This window comes from Rhinopithecus bieti, unplaced genomic scaffold (assembly GCF_001698545.2).
Source record: "Rhinopithecus bieti isolate Rb0 unplaced genomic scaffold, ASM169854v2 scaffold_865, whole genome shotgun sequence".
In the NCBI taxonomy this organism is placed as follows: Eukaryota; Metazoa; Chordata; class Mammalia; order Primates; family Cercopithecidae; genus Rhinopithecus; species Rhinopithecus bieti.
This window is the reverse complement of record NW_016803288.1, coordinates 1,017,939-1,034,547: the sequence shown is the minus strand read 5'-3', so window position 1 is coordinate 1,034,547 and position 16,609 is coordinate 1,017,939. Positions and strand designations below refer to the sequence as shown.

Genomic DNA, 16,609 nt, shown 5'->3' with positions numbered 1-16,609 from the left:
CCAAACCATAATAAGTGTTAATTATTGCTCACACATCTGGGATCTAAGCAGTACTGATTATCTGAGCTGGACTCACTCAAGTCCAGGGGTCAGCTGCTTCTTGGCTGACCTAGGCAAGCTCTGGCTACTATGAGTCTATTCCACCTGTTTCTCATCCTTGGAGGCTTGAAGACCCAGCATGTTCTTGTCCTGAAAGCAGAAGTGCAAAAGCACAGTATCTCTGTGCAAGTACACTTTTAGGCCTCCATTTGTGTTACATTTTTTTCATATCTCATGGCCAAAGCAAATCACTTGGCTCATCTGTATTCCTGGGCTGAGGAAATAGTTTCTGCTTTTTTAGTGAGGATGGTTAAAGCAGTATATAGCAAAGGGTACAGATACTTGGAGGTTAAAAAATTATGATCATTGACTGGGCACAGCGACTCACACCTGTAATCACAACACTGGTAGGCCGAGGTTGTACTAAGGTATATCTATATATCTATATATCTGGGCATGGTGGGGATCCCCTGTAGTTCCAGCTTCTCCAGAGGTGAGGTGGGAGGATCTCTTGAGCCCAAGAGTTTGCAGCTGCAGTGAGCCATGATTGTGTCACTGCACTCCAGCCTGGGAAACAGACTGAGACCCTGTCTTAAAAAAAAAAAAAGGCCATTAATAAAATATATTTATCACAATCTGGTAAAGTTAATCCAATCCATGTTGTAAAAAGTCATTATATATTTGTTTTATCATGTAGGTGACTTTAATACCTTAATACTTTTACAATATCAGCTGCCATGAATTCAGTTGAACATACACTTACTTGGTAGACTCTACTTTTCCATGAGCTTAATGTTGATGGTATGTATTCACTCAAATAAATCCCCTACCTGAATTTAACTTCCTTTCATTCCAGTCCTCTTGGAGGAAGCATAGCTCCTTTATTGAAAGATCATTAAATATACACACCTCTTTCCAAGATTAATTAGGCAATCTCTCTGGGTCCATTCTATTAACCTGTAATTAGAATGTAAAGATACTCACGCTCCATGACACACATTTTAATTGCATCTCACCATGTGCTAATATTACACACACTACTGGAAAGCAAGGAAGGAGGAAGAAGACTGGTTGCAGAGAAAAGTGGCTTTGGCTCCTGGTTTCAGGGCTCCAAGCATGGTGTCCCTGGCTACCCAGCTCCCTTTATCCAGTGCCTACTGGTAAACATCCCTGTGAAAGGTAGCAGGAGGGGAAATTCAAGCTTCTAGATATGTGCAAAACAATCTGGCACAGGTTCATTAAACAGGCATATTTGTACATTTCCTAAGTTCCTCCCCTTGCCCACAAAGCATATTTCCAGCAAGAACCAATGCCGTCGGGTGCATGCACCCATAATAATAATGGGGTTTGGGAATTCTAGGACAGGAATTAATTTCCCAATTTTCAGATGCAAAAACTAGGACTTGGAAACAAGATCTAAATATGATTATTTTGATTTCTAGTTCAATTCTTATTCTAGGATGCTGTTGTCCTCCTACACCCAGCAGGTGAGTGTAAATCCCAGACCATCCCTTAAGAAGGAAGGTAATTGGGGTTTATGACCCTTCCAGTCCTCCACCCATATATTCAAGGACCATTTCCTGCATGTCAGTGAAACACAGAATTAGAGCTAATGCCTTGAAGAGGCTGCAGTTCCTGTCCTCATTGAGCTTATAGTCTCAAAATTAATTAATTACAGTTTTGATGAATGTTATAAATGAGAATCATAAAGTTCTGTGAATTTTTTATTTATACTTTAAGTTCTAGGGTACATGTGCACAACGTGCAGGTTTGTTACATATATGTTACATGTTGCCATGTTGGTGTGCTGCACCCATTAACCTTGTCATGTTACATTAGGTATATCTGTCCTAATGCTATCCCTCCCCTTACCCCTCCCCACAATAAGACCAGTGTGTGATGCTCCCCTCTCCTGTGTCCAAGTGGATCTCATTGTTCAATTCCCCCCTGAGTGAGAACATGTGGTATTTGCGTTTTCTGTTCTGCGGATAGTTGCTGAGAACTGATGGTTTCCAGCTCACCCATGTCCCCTACAAAGGACACAAAACTCATCCTTTTTTATGGCTGCAGAGTATTCCATGTGTCAGTGCCACAATTTTCTTAAATCATTCTGTAACTGATAGATATTTGGGTTGATGTCAAGTCTTTGCTATTGTGAATAGTGCGCAATAAACATACGTGTGTATGGTGTCTTTATAGCAGCATGGGACTTGCAATCTTTTGGGTATATCCCAGTAATGGATGGCTGAGTCAAATGGTATTTCTAGTTCTAGATCCTTGATTGATCGCCACCACTGTTTTCCACGAGTTTTGAACTAGTTTACAGTCCCACCAACAGTGTAAAAAGTGTTCCTATTTCTCCACAGTCCTCTCCAGCACCTGTGCTTTCCTGATTTTTTAATGATTGCCATTCAACTGGTGGTGAGATGGTATCTCATTGCTGGGTTTTGATTTGATTTCTCTGGATGGCGAGTGATATGAGCATTTTTTTCATTGTTCTGTTTGTTGTGTGAAGTGTCTTCTTTTGAGAAGTGTCTGTTCCATATCCTTTGCCCACTTTTTGATGGGGTTGTTTGTTTTTTTCTTGTAAATTGATTGAGTTCGTTTCTAGTTCTGGATATTAGCCCTTTGTTTCCAGATGAGTAGCTTGGCAAAAAATTTTCTCCCATTCTGTAGGTTGCCTGTGCAGTCTGATGGTGGTTTCTTTTGCTGTGCAGAAGCATCTTTAGGTTTAATTAGATCCCATTTGCGATTCTGGCTTTTGTTGCCATTGCTTTGGTGTTTTAGACATGAAGTCCTTGCCCATGCCTATGTCCTGAATGGTATTACCTAGGTTTTTCTTTAGGGTTTTATGGTTTTAGGTCTAACATTTAAGTCTCTAATCCATTCCTTGAAATTAGTCATATAAGGAGTAAGGACAAGGATTCTAAGTTTCAGCTCGACTTATTGGCTAGGCATTTTCCCAGCGCCATTTATTAAATAGGGGACTCCTTTCCCCATTTCTTGTTTTTGTCAGGTCTGTCAGAGATCAGATGGCTGTAGATGTTGTGGTATTATTTCTTAGGCTCTGTTCTGTTCCATTGGTCTATATCTGTGTTTTGGTACCAGTACCATGCTGTTTTGGTTACTATAGTCTTGTAATATAGTTTGAAGTCAGGTAGCGTGATGCCTCCAGCTTTGTTCTTTTGACTTAGGATTGTCTTGGCAATGTGGCTCTTTTTTGGTTCCATATGAACTTTAAAGCAGTTTTTTCCAATTCTGTGAAGAAAGTCATTGGTAACTTAATGGGGATGGCATTGAATCTATAAATTACCTTGGGCAGTATGGCCATTTTCACAATATTGATTCTTCCTATCCATGAGCATGGTATGTTCTTCCATTTGTTTGTGTCCTCTTTTATTTCACTGAGCAGTGGTTTGTAGTTCTCCTTGAAGAGGTCCTTTACATCCCTTCTAAGTTGGATTCCTAGGTATTTTATTTGCTTTGAAGCTATTGTGAATGGGAGTTCATTCATGATTTGGCTCTCTGTTTGTCTGTTACTGGTGTATAAGAATGCTTGTGATTTTTGCACAGTGATTTAATCTGTCAAAATGTAAACATTCTGCATCTCAACCAGATTTCCTGTTTTAGCTCTTACCCAAAACATGGATGATGGTGACATTTCTTTGTGGATAGAGCAAAAAATCCAGAAAAGGGGTCTAAGAGGAAGACTAGAGGGGAGGAAGGGAACTGTAGGGTGGTCTTCAAAAATGTATGAGCATATCCTAATCTCTAAAACCTATGAATGTGACCTTATTGGGACAAAGGAGCTTTGTAGGTATAATTGAAAAGCTCAATATTCTCAAGATAAGGTCATCTGGATTATCCAGGTGAGCACTAAAACCAATGGCAAAATTTTTTAATAGGAGATAAAAGAGGAAAGATGGACAGATAAAGAGGAGAAGATGGTTTGAAGACAGAGGCAGTGACTGAAGTGATGTAACCGTAGTCAAGGAACACCGGGTATGGTGACTCACGCCTGTAATCCCAGCACTTTGGGAGGCTGAGGCAGACAGATCACCTGAGGTCAGGAGTTCGAGACCAGCCTTGCCAATGTGGAGGAACCCGATCTCTACTAATAATACAAAAATTAGCCAGGCATGATGGTGGGCACCTGTAATCCCAGCTACTCAGGAGACTGAGGCAGGAGAATTGCTTGAACCTGGGAGGTGGAGGTTGCAGTGAGCTGAGATCGCACCATTGCATTCCAGCCTGGGTGACAAGAGTGAAACTTCATCTCAAAAAAACAAAAAAACAAACAAACAAACAAAAAAACCCAAACCAAACCAAACCAAAACAAAACCTAACAAACACCAATAGTACCAGAAACTGTAAGAAGCAAGAAACAGAGTCTTTTTAGAGCCTTTGGAGGGAGTGAGGCCCTGTGACACCTTAATCTTGAACTTCTGACCTCTGGAGCTTTGACAGAATAAATTTTTTGTTGTCATTGGAATTCATCCAGTTTGTGGTAATTTTTAGGGCAGCCCTAGGAATCAAATACAAGAAGGAAGAGACAGCGCAAAGGACAGGCACAAAGGTGAGGTAGGGAAGCATACAGGACAGAATGCTTAATGAGACACTCACTCTTGGGTTCATACATGTGCAAGGTCGGCCCTGCATGAATCCAAGAGTCAGCCCCAGGCACCTGGCCTGTCTCACTCCAGTTGTATCCTGGAAGATCAGGTTTTAGAACAGAAGAACTGAAGCCAGCAAGACCAACAGAGAGAAGATACTTCAAGAAAAGAGAGGTTAGCGGTGTCAAATATTAGAAAGACCAACAGACCACCACTAAGAAGTGAAGACAATGTGTACACAAGGACCCAAACATAGTGGGTGTTTAGTAGATATCTCTTCGAATTTTTATCTTTTTGTCCTTGACTTTCTTTGATGCCCATGCCTACCGCCTGATTATCAGAGAAGAAGGAACACCAGTAATAATCAAGTGTCCAACTCTTAACATGCTGTACTTCACTTCAGTTCTGAAAATAGCTTCAGAACTAGGGACATAATTCTTATTTCCTAGGTGAAAAACAGAGGTTCAGGGATAACCAGTGACTTTTCACTGTCTTAAAATGAGGGCTAAACCCCAGATTTTTGTGACTCCAGCCCAGTCACACCACAATGGCTGAGTTTGTTGGTCAGTCCTTGACTCACCTATAAACTTCGAATTCCTGCTTTCTTCTAAGTACCTACTAACCTGCTCTTCACTATCTTGGGATCTGAGTAAGGTTTATGCCTTCAGTTGGATCAGGGTCTAGTAGAGAGGGAAAAGCTAGAATAAACAATTGATTATAAAGAAAGGAAGAATTAGGTGAGTAATAAGTGGAAAAACAGACAATAATGAGGGAACACTCAGTACCCACAACCTTGAATCTTGGTAAACAAGAACATACAGCACAAAATCGATATGGGAGATGCCCTCGCTTCTACATGAATTCATTCAATCTGAAGCTACTTCTACCTCTGTTGGACCAAGAAGCTTTCTCATAGCTCTTTTTCTGTTGATCTTCAGTGTTTAAAATACCTCCAGAGCAAGCTGGGAAATAACTTTCCATTTTGCCAATGTTTGCTTTTCAGTGTTTTGAATGAATCTTCTCTGCAAACTGCTAAGCTAATTGAACCACCACCATTTCAGCTGAAAAAACATCCTGTCTTGCCAAAGCACATTTGCTTGTGTACTCAGCATCACCAACGAAGGGGCCGGAGCTGGGGGAAATAGTCGTTTTTAGCCTAAAGGCCAGGTGCAGAATGAAAAGTGTTTTGTTTTGATCTGCTCTGTTTTGGGAAGGATGGGTGCTGACATTTAAAGAGCTCATTTCACGTTCTTAATAGACATTTTTTGGGGGGGTGTTCAGAAATGCAAAGAATGAGTAGCTCAAAGAGGTCAAGTGACGTGCTCAAGACAGAGGGTAGTTCAGAGTCCCCATGCCGCTGTCCTGTCCCGGCAATGACACACTGATTCAGGTCGTAGGACAGCCCTTGAAACACTAGAGAAACGTAATCTCCTCCCTGATATTGGATTTGATTCCATTAAAGGGCTGGGATTTAAACTCACTTCTATATTAATCCTGTGCCCTTATTTGATTATGTCTTGTGTTTTAAGTATGTTCTTCAGCCTCTCATGAAGGTGGGGCTGTGACCAAAAATCATGCTTTTTAAAAATATTTTCTAAAGGAACATCAAAACTCTCCATGAATCAGATTTATTTGAAGAAAGTATCATCTACTCTTAAAAAAATCTAACTTATTCTCTTGACAGATTTATAAGACTGGGTTATTTCATCATAAAACCAGATACTATGTGTGTGATGAGGTTCAAGAAAGGTGCCAGTGAATGGTCAGATTTCTCCTCTCCAAGTTCAAAATGTAACTTAGGGACATATGGAGGAAAAGTGTCCACTGATGTTGCAAGGTAACTAGGGATAAATTGACGTATAAGTTACCTTCAGAGAGAAGAGACACTGACACTTGGGAAACTTCATTAAATTCTTAAAAAAGGGAGAAATGGGATGCTGAACTGGAACTCACTTTGAATAAAGTACTTTTTCGTTTTCTTAATTAAAATTGTGTTCAGCTCAAGGTTGAACTTCTTAACAATTGAAACTTACCTAGGTTTGGGCAAACTTCATCTGATATTGTAAAGTTACATAGACTGTTCAATAAATGGGTAGGTTTCCAGAGGTGAGTCACTGGCTGTGAAATATCTGTGTCCCCACACTCAGCACCCAGCTTGGTATCCGGCATATAGAACATATTTAATAAAACTTATGAAACAAAATATAGGGTATATCTAAGTGACTAGGTATCTTAATACTTCATGAGTTTTATCTTACATTTTTCCAAAGTCAGAAAACAGTCTTCTAAGGCTATAAAGGAATATGCTGATATTTTTCTGCATTAGTTAGTGCATGGGAAATGCTACATTCGATAAATGAAACAAGTATAATACATTCAACCAACTCTTTTATAGACAGAGACTCTGAAGGTTGTCTGAATATCATGCTTATTTCTGTAGAGCCCACTGGAGTCCAAATAATAAATCATTTATTGAGTTATTATAAATGACGTTGAATTATAAATAAATCATCGAGAGTGTCATAAAGAGAGTAGCTAACAGTCTTGTAATGGTTACTATGTTCCCTGCACTGTTCAAAGTGGTCAGTGTTAACATGTTTAACATACACTTGCACTGCAACCCTTTCTCCATGTACAGATGGAGGAACTGAGGTACAGAGAGGTTAAGTAACTCGCCCAGCATTCACAAGACACAGTAGGGCTGGGCACCAGGACCCAGGTTATTTGGTTTCTTCAATATTCCACCTGCTGCTCCTTTACTTCCACATCAACTCCTGACACAGCCCCAGCGTTCATCTGCTCAACTTCCTATTTAGAAATTTAGGCCAGGCGTGTGGCTCATGCCTGTAATCCCAGCACTTCAGGAGGCCGAGGCAGGTGGATCACCTGATGTCAGGAGTTCGAGACCAGCCTGGCCAACATGGCGAAACCCCGCCTCTACTAAAAATACAAAACTTAGCTGGGCGTGGTGGCAAGTGCCTGTAGTCCCAGTTACTTGGGAGGCTGAGGCAGGAGAATCACTTGAACCTGGGAGGCAGAAGTTGCAGTAGGCTGAGATCACAGCACTGTACTCCAGCCTGGGTGACAGAGCAAGACTCTGTCTCAAAAAAAATAATAATGATGATAATAAAAATTTAAACCAAAATAATTCTGAACAGTGGATTTTATTACTTTTATGTTGATTCTTATTATTGGTATATTTATTTGTAACTACTATGTTTCCTGAACTTTACCTAAACTATCTCACATAATGGCCATGGTAATTCTGGAACATGGTTATATGAATTCCATTTTATACCACAGAACATGGTGACAGCAAGAGGTTAAGGATTTGACCCAAAGTCTCAAAACCAGCAAGTGGCAGAGATTGGATTCCAATCATGTTGGTTTGTTTTCTGACTCAAGTTGAGTTTCTGTGAGTGTGCGCACGTGCACGTGTTACGGTAACATTTGACCTAAAATTTCTTGCACAGTAATTGCCTGTCCTAAAATGGGAGAGGATGATACTAAGAGTAACTGGGCTCTACCTGGGGGTCCTTTGCTTTGCTCCAGGTTCTCCCACTCTGCCCTGTTTTCTTCCCTTCTTTAGAAGCAGCTTTCTGTTCATGCGTCTCTCTCCAGTCTCTTTTGGGAAGAGTGGTGTGTTAAATCGTGATTCTGTGCAGCTCCTCTTATTCTTTTCCTCTCTCTCTTATTTTCTTGCTTGGTATTTCAGTTTCTGTGAGTTGGCGTGAGGTGGGCTGGGGCGCTCCCTGGGCGTGAGAGTGCATGTGCACACAGGCATTGCTTTGGAGAATCACTGTTATTACTCAGAGCCCTTGTGGGCTGTTTCCTTGTTTGGCTCTCATCTTCTCACTGACAGTTTGGTTCTGAAAACTGTAGTCTTTGGTTTGTGAGTCTGTGTTTAGAGCCCTTAAGAAGTTCTGTGAACTCGCCCTTGCAAAGGAGAATGATGTGGACCAGAGCCCTGCCTGGGAAGGTCACTTGGGGTCAGGGGTCTGCATGGTGGCCCATGGAAAAAGGAGTAACTTATACCACTCGAGAAGGGCTGCTGCATTCCAGAGAGCCTTGTTTAGATACTGGGCTGGTGAGAGTCTATGTTTCTCACCAAGCGCATCCTTTGAGAGACTGCAGTTGCTCTCTTGGCAAAAGGGGAATGTGTCCCTCTCTGTGCTCCTCCTGTGCAACAGCCATTTCACTCTGTCACCTGGCTGTTCGTGGTGGTCCTGTGACCCTCAAGGTCCAGAGAAGGCTGGCTGGATTTGGAAGCCTTCCCCAAGGATTCTGCAAATTCCCAGAGTCTTGGGTCTCAAGGACACTTCTGGTTGCAAAATGCTGCATCTCCCTGGGCAATCTGTGCTGTTTCCTTTCAAAGGATGAGTTCGTGTCCTTTGTAGGGACCTGGATACAGCTGGAAACCATCATTCTCAGCAAACTATCACAAGAACAGAAAACCACATACCGCATGTTCTCACTCATAGGTGGGAATTGAACAATGAGATCACTTGGACACAGGAAGGGGAACATCACACACCGGGTCCTGTTGTGGGGAGGTGGGGGAGGGATAGCATTAGGAGATATACCTAATATAAATGACGAGTTAATGGGTGCAGCACACCAACATGGCACATGTATACTTACGTAACAAACCTGCACATTGTGCACATGTACCCTAGAACTAAAAGTATAAAAAATAAACAAACAAACAAACAGACAAACAAAATCAAATGTGAATCTCAATCTTTTCCTCAAATTGAACCCTGGAGGGGATGAGTCCCTCCATAGCCAATGCTCAGGTCGGCTCCTTCCCCTCCGTTGGCTGCATCTTCTATTGTCTGCATGCCCCTGGTTCCTAACTCGGGGCTTATCTCATTATGGAAACTTGAAACATCTTTTTGTGATAAAAGGACCTCCACATTTTCACCATGTGTGTTTGGAGCCTGAATGCTAAAACAATCATTATTATTGTTCTCATATATAAACACCCACATGTCACGGCCCATGCAGTCAATGGTTTTGTTTCATTTACTCTCATAACAAACACCTCAGTGTAGGTTAGAGATAAGGACTGGAGCTCTCTGAAAATAGGATCTTTTCAGATGCAGTCAGATTAAGAGGACGTTATACTCTGGAATAAGGTGAGCCTCAATCTAATGACAGGTGTCCTTATAAGAAGAGGAGAAGACACACAGAGACACACAAGGGGGCTGTTACATAAACACAGAGGCAGAGACTGGAACAATGTGTCTACAAGCCGGGGAGCGTCAAGGACTGCTGGCAGCCACCAGAAGCCAGGCGGATGCCTTGGATCAGATTCTCAGAGCTTCCAAAAGGAACCAGTCCCACTGACACCTCAATATCTGGCTTCTGGCCCCCTAAACGGTGAGAGAATAAATTTCCGTTTTTCCAAGCCGCTCAGATTTTCTTACTTACATTAATACAGCCCCAGGAATCGAAAACAAGCTCTGAGGGGTTACAGAATTTTCATGTGCTCACAGTGAAGTCAGGGGCCTGGTCTGGATTTGGCCATCGATTAAGTCCAGTTTCAGTTTTAAACACATGAGCCCTTGCTCTTAGTCCAGCCCCTTTCCAGGGGCTGAGGGTCCCCTTTTATAAATGTTCCCTGAGTGGTTGAGCTGCATTCAACCTTAGAGCATTTCAGCTTGGGTTCCTGGAAATGCCTGTGCTGCTCTCACTCATGGGAAAGTCATTTATTTACAGGAGCTAACTGTTCGAGGCCAACCTTTTCTTAATAAAGTTTGAAGATCTGGGAGACGTCGCATTTATAGGCTGAAGCCGGGTTGAAATGCAAAAGATGGATGTTTCCATGGGAGTGGGAGTGTTTGTTTGCAAGTATATGGGTTCTTTTGTTTTTCTTCTTTGTTTAGAAGCAAATCTTATTTGTTACAGAGGATTGAGAATATGCAGAAAAGCAACTGAAACTGGAGGTGGATAAATATCTATGCAGTGAACACCCTCATTTAGGCTCCCAGGCCTTTTCCTGTCAGTTGTGCCTATATTTGAAAAAAAAAAAAAATCCAGTCTGTTTAAATGTTAAAATTTTCCTGGATACAGAGAAGAACAGTGCAGTCCATGACAGAAGACAGGATGATCTCCTCAGAAGTAGGCAGGAGAAGCATAAAACAGCACAGGGATTTTAAGAGAAATCAAGAAAAAATCTAATTCATTGCTCATGGAGAGAGAAAAGAGATTTTGCAAGAATTCCATTTAGGAGAGATGCTGGCATTCTTCCTCAATGTAACCTATGAATAAGCAAGGACACATTTTGGGGTCTCTCTCTGTGTATGTGGGTCTCTGCTCACCAGTTTGGGCTCTCAGATACTCTGTTTATTTTACAGATGAGGAAATGGAAGCTCTGAAAGGGAAGTGGAATGCACATAGCCACGTTGCCATTTAGTAGCAGAGGCTGTGTGGGATCTCACTTTCTTCCCTCTGAGCTCTGCAGGCCTTTGAGATTTTAGAAAAGTCTTGCTCAGCCACCCAGGCTGGAGGGCAGTGGCGCGATCTTGGCTCACTGCAACCACCGTCTCCTGGGTTCAAGCAATTCGCTCAGCATCCCGAGTAGCTGGGATTACAGGCACCTGCCACCACACCTGGCTAATTCTTGTATTATAGTAGAGGTGGAGTTTCACCATGTTGGCCAGGCTGGTCTTGAACTCCTAACCTCAGGTGATCCACCCACCTCAGCCTCCCAAGGTGCTAGGATTACAGGCGTGAGACACCAGGCCCTGCTGAAATTTTTTTTTTTTTTTAATTACAAAAGTTGTACATGCTCTTTGAAGACAAATCCAAGTATGGGAGCAGAGTGTGGCTCTTCTCTGCCTATGTTTGCTGTTATTGCCATGTTTAAGTCCTGTTATTTACAGCTCATAAACATCTTTCCAGATCCAGTTCAACACACAGGTACATTCACCTAGTCGCCCCTCTGTATCTGGGGTTTTGTATGTGGAGATTCAACCAACTGCTGAGTCAACCAACCACAGTTCAAAATATTTGGAAAAAATAACAATACAACAATTAAAAATAACATACATTTAAGAAATGATACAGTATAACAACTATTGACACAGCTTCTACATTCTATTAGGTATTATAAATAGTTGAGAGATTTTTTTTTTTTTTGAGATGAGTTCTCATTCTGTCACCCAAGCTGGAGTGCAATGGCGGGATCTCAGCTCACTGCAACCTCTACCTCCCAGGTTCAAGCGATTCTCCTGCCTCAGCCTCCCAAGTAGCTGGTGCTACAGGCACCCGCCACCATGCCTGGCTAATTTTTTTTTTTTTTTTTTTTTTGTATTTTTAGTAGAGAGGGGGTTTCATTATGTTGGCCAGGCTGGTCTTGAACTCCTGACCTCGTGATCCACCTGCCTCGGCCTCCTAAAGTGCTGGGATTACAGGCATGAGCCACAGTGCCCGGCTGAGAGATAATTTAAAGTACATGGGAGATGCACATAGTTTATGTGCAAATACTATGCTATTTTATATAAGGGACTTGAGTGTCCAGGCATAGATTTTGGTATCTGCAGGTGGAAGGGAGAGGATCTTGGAACCAATCTTCTAGAGATATATAGGGACAACTGTATGCTCAATATCAGGCTTTATACAATAGAAATATAGAAGCTTGATTGTTAAAAACTTAATATATAATAAATATGTTTCCATATCAGTACATATATTTGTGCTTACCTTAAAACAAAACAAAACAAAATATACGAACAGTATTCCATAATAAAGATAAATATAATTTATTAGGTTGGTACAAAAGTAACTGTGTTTTTTGCTATTAAAAATAATGGCATTATATGCTGAGTAATGGGCATTTAAAAAGTTTCCAGGTTTTAAGGTATTGCCAGTGAGGCTTTATGACACCCCAAAACCTGCTTGGTGCACAAGATGTTTCGCCTCTGCAAGACACCTCCTGAAGGCACAATCATTGGATCAAAGGGTTGGGGGGTATAAATATCTTAGTCAAAAATTTAAAGCTGCATTTTACAATTATGTTTGATAACTGTTTCAGTTTATATTGCTGAATCATAATCTTCAACCATTCCATGTATTTTTTTAAAGTTGGCAATGATAATTTCAATCTCCAAGAATTAATCTTCTTAGTGGATTCTTTCTCTGTCTCTCTTTCTGGTCTTTGTGGCAGCCTGCCCTTGTTCTGGGGATGCAATAGCTTAATAAATCTTTTGCTGGTATCATTTGGAAGGAGAATAGGGAAATAAAACAAAGTGTGGCCCTATTTTCTAATCTATCTTTTTTTCCTCATGTTCTGAAGCTCTGTGATGATGTGGCTTAAGTTTGAATCCTGGCTCTGGCTCCCACTACCTCTGGGACTTTGAAATGTTACTTAACCTCTCTGTGTTTCTGTTTCCTTATCGATAAAACCGTTGTACCTTCCTCATAGAGTTTTGTGAGGGTTAAAGGGTTTAACAAGGCGGTAGGTATAATGAGCTTAGATGTTGTCGTGCTTATGGTAAGAGCCCAAAGTGAATTCTAATTGTTATTTGATGCCGTCTGTTGATTTTACTCAAATGTCTAGAGATCCCTGGACCTAGACTACTATTGATGAGGAAATAACTAGAGGAATTACGGTAGATGGGTGCTGTGGGTTTCCTCAGCACTTGTTTTTTTTTGTTTATTTTATTTTTTTCTTTTTATTATTATTATACTTTAAGTCCTGGGATACATGTGCAGAATGTGCAGGTTTGTTATATAGGTATACACGTGCCATGGTGGTTTGCTGCACCCACCAACCCATCATCTACATTAGGTAGTTCTTCTAATGTTATCCCTTCCTCAGCCCCTGACCCCTGACAGGCCCCAGTGTGTGATGTTCCCCTCCCTGTGTCCATGTGTTCTCACCGTTCGACTCCACTTATAAGTGAGAATATGCAGTGTTTGGTTTTCTGTTCCTGTGTTAGTTTGCTGAAAATGAGAGTTTCCAGCTTCATGAATGTCCCTGCAAAGGACATGAGCTCATCCTTTTTTATGGCTGCATAGTATTCCGTGGTGTATATATGGCACATTTCCTTTATCCAGTCTATCATTGATGGGCATTTGGGTTGGTTCCAAGTCTTTGCTATTGTGAACAGTGCACCTAGGTAGCACTTGTTTCTTTTATCTGTATAGGAGTCTCCTCTACAAGGAGACTTTGGGCCATGTGGGTTGATGAGCGAAAAATGCCGACAAGCAGCTTCAGGGAGAGCCTTGGCAGGCAAGCCAAGAGTACCTCTGTAATTGACAAGGCAGGATTTGTAATTGACAAGGTATGATGGTACTACATTGTCAGCCAAGTCCTGTCATTACTTCTAGAGCACAGATGCTTTTCTTTCTTTCTGTTCTCCTTCCTTCCTTCCTTCCTTCCTTCCTTCCTTCCTTTCTTTTTCCTTCATTCCTTCCTTCCTTCCTTTCCTTTCTTTTCTCTCCTTTCCTTTCCTTTCCTTCCTTTCTTTTCTCCATTCCATCCGCCTCGATACCTTGGTTTTCTGTGGAGGTTAAGACTTCCAAGGTCCTGCTCTACTCATCTCTCTAAAGGAAAGGGCTCCCAGGACATTCATTTATTCATGAAATACTTATGGGAAACCCTTGCTTGTCCCTATTCCAGGCATAGATGATACTATAATAAACAAATTGGCCCTACCCTCATGAAGCTTAAGTCTAGTGTTGGACTGGGCACAGTAGCTCACGCCTGTAATTCCAGCTCTTAGGGAGGCAGAGGTAGGGGATAACTTAAGCCCAGGAGCTCGAGCCCTGCCTGGGCAATATAGTGAGACTCCATTCTCCACAAAAAAGGAAAAAACACACACACACAAAAAACAAATGTAAGTCTAATGTTGGGGCAGTGTGTGTGTGGGGGGGTGGGGCTCAGGCAGACAGCAAACAAATAAAAATGTGGGTGAGAATGCACTGAATGATGCTTTGGTCTGATGTTTTATTCCCAGTCATGGAAGAAATTAAGTGACTAGAGACAGGTGTGTTTTGCTGTGATAATCAGATGAGCAGTATCGAGGAACATCAGGATGGTCCCCACCCAGGGCAGGATGTAAGGGTTTCCAAGTCTCACGTCTAATGAGGACACCTCCTGGGTTTCTTAAAAAGCTGGAGGTGGCCAGGTGAGCTCTGTGGGCAGAAGTGACAAGGCTGAAGGCAGTTTCCAGAAATCCTTTATGGGCGGCAGTGATTTCTCATCAGGCTTTTTTTTGGGGCATTGCTGGAAATCTACACAGGAGTTTAATTTCCAGCCTTCCTCCAAACTAAGTGAGCTGCCAATATCTTTTTTAAATAACTTTTCTCTGTTTAAGCATACAGAGTCATCTTCCACTGCTTGCAGCCAAGACCTGCGGTTATGGAGCACACAGTTGAGGAGCACACTGTGTCAATCAAACACTGTTTCATCGCATTAAATTGCACCAAACCCTTCCAACAGGTGTGTGTTAGAGTCTTCTTATCATCATTGTAAAGGCAAGAACACTAAGACTGAAAAACACAGTGAAGGGCTCAGGGTTTCCCAGCCAGACTAAGCCAGAATGCAAACGTAAGTCCACTTGACTCTCAGTCTATGTTTTTTCAAATATGCCTTCCTGGTTACATGTTTTCCGCTTTAAGTCAAGACTGATTTTTGCTGCAGAACAAAAGACTACAATGGAAAATGAAAAGACTAGCTCTGGAAGGATGAGATAGAGAGGATATAAGAAACTTGGGTTTGGCCGGGGGCAGTGGCTCACGCCTGTAATCCCAGCACTTTGGGAGGCTGAGGCGGGAGGATCACGAGGTCAGGAGATCGAGACCATCGTGGCTAACACGGTGAAACCCCGTCTCTACTAAAAATACAAAAAAGTTAGCCAGGTGTGGTGGTGGGCGCCTGTAGTCCCAGCTACTTGGGAGACTGAGGCCGGAGAATGGCGTGAACCCAGGAGGTGGAGCTTACAGTGAGCTGAGATCACGCTGCTGCACTCCAGCCTGGGTGACAGAGTGAGACTCCGTCTCAAAAAAAAAAATAAAATAAAATAAAATAAAATAAATAAATAAATAAATAAAATAAAAAGAAATTTGGGCTTGACATAAGAAAAGCATAACTTTACACACAAAGAGCACCCAAAACAGGGTTGATATTGCTTCCAAACAAGTAGAAGGCATCAGTCAACATTGTCCCTTGCACTTGCCTTTCCCCAGAAGGATGTGCCATTTTCTTCATATCCATGCTAATTTAAACTAATACACGAATGTCAAACTTATTCTCATTAATTTTAATTTTATAGTAGTTTTCTCCATCCTGTGAAAAATTTATCTTAGATTGTGATAATCTATTTGGCTCAGGTACATTCATACTGATTATTTAACCTTGGCTAAATTTTTGAACACTTCTCTCCAAAGCTCCCACACACATTCTGCAATAACACAGCATTTCAAGTGGAGTAATCAAGGTTTCTTGTGATATGACATCTCTTTTCATTTGTTCCACATCTCTTCATTATTTTCCCTCTTTTTCTTTTAGTAGGTGGGAGCAGAGGATTTAAATTGAACATCAGCAAAGAAGAAAAGCTTAAATTCAGACTGGGAACAAATATGCATTTGCCTGAGTGTGCCGTAATCCTGGGAGAACAATAGGAAATATCTTGAATTAAAAAAAAAACAAAAAACAAAAAACTATGAACTGTGATCAAGAGGGAGAAAATACAGGACTTAGCTGAAAATCTAGGTTTTAAACTTTCTTACTTTTAACCTTGAGAAAGTTATTTAAGTGTTCTTAAACTAAATTTTCTAATTTTTCACATAATCTCTAATAGTCTATTTAAAAGGTGAATAGTGTATACTTTCTTGTTTACAGGATTAAAGAAGTACAAATTACTCAGCCAAAACCATGTGGTGTGTACTGAGAAATCTGGGCTTTGGACCCATATATATCCATTGTCAATTATGCTAATCCACAAAAA

The 16,609-nt window shown here is 41.4% G+C and overlaps 1 long non-coding RNA gene across 3 annotated transcripts in view; it reads left to right on the top strand.

The window, feature by feature from the left end:
• The window catches only part of LOC108529503 (uncharacterized), a 49,333-nt gene extending 32,994 nt beyond the window's left edge, over positions 1-16,339 (top strand). Inside the window, exons 5-7 of one of the 3 annotated variants that reach the window (XR_001885557.1) lie at positions 9,813-10,034; positions 14,978-15,102; positions 16,171-16,339. This is a non-coding gene — a long non-coding RNA (uncharacterized LOC108529503). The remainder of the gene's footprint in view (positions 1-9,812; positions 10,035-14,977; positions 15,103-16,170) is intronic. The other 2 variants (XR_001885546.1, XR_001885559.1) reach the window with 2 other exon arrangements.
• The last annotated feature ends 270 nt before the right edge of the window (positions 16,340-16,609 follow it).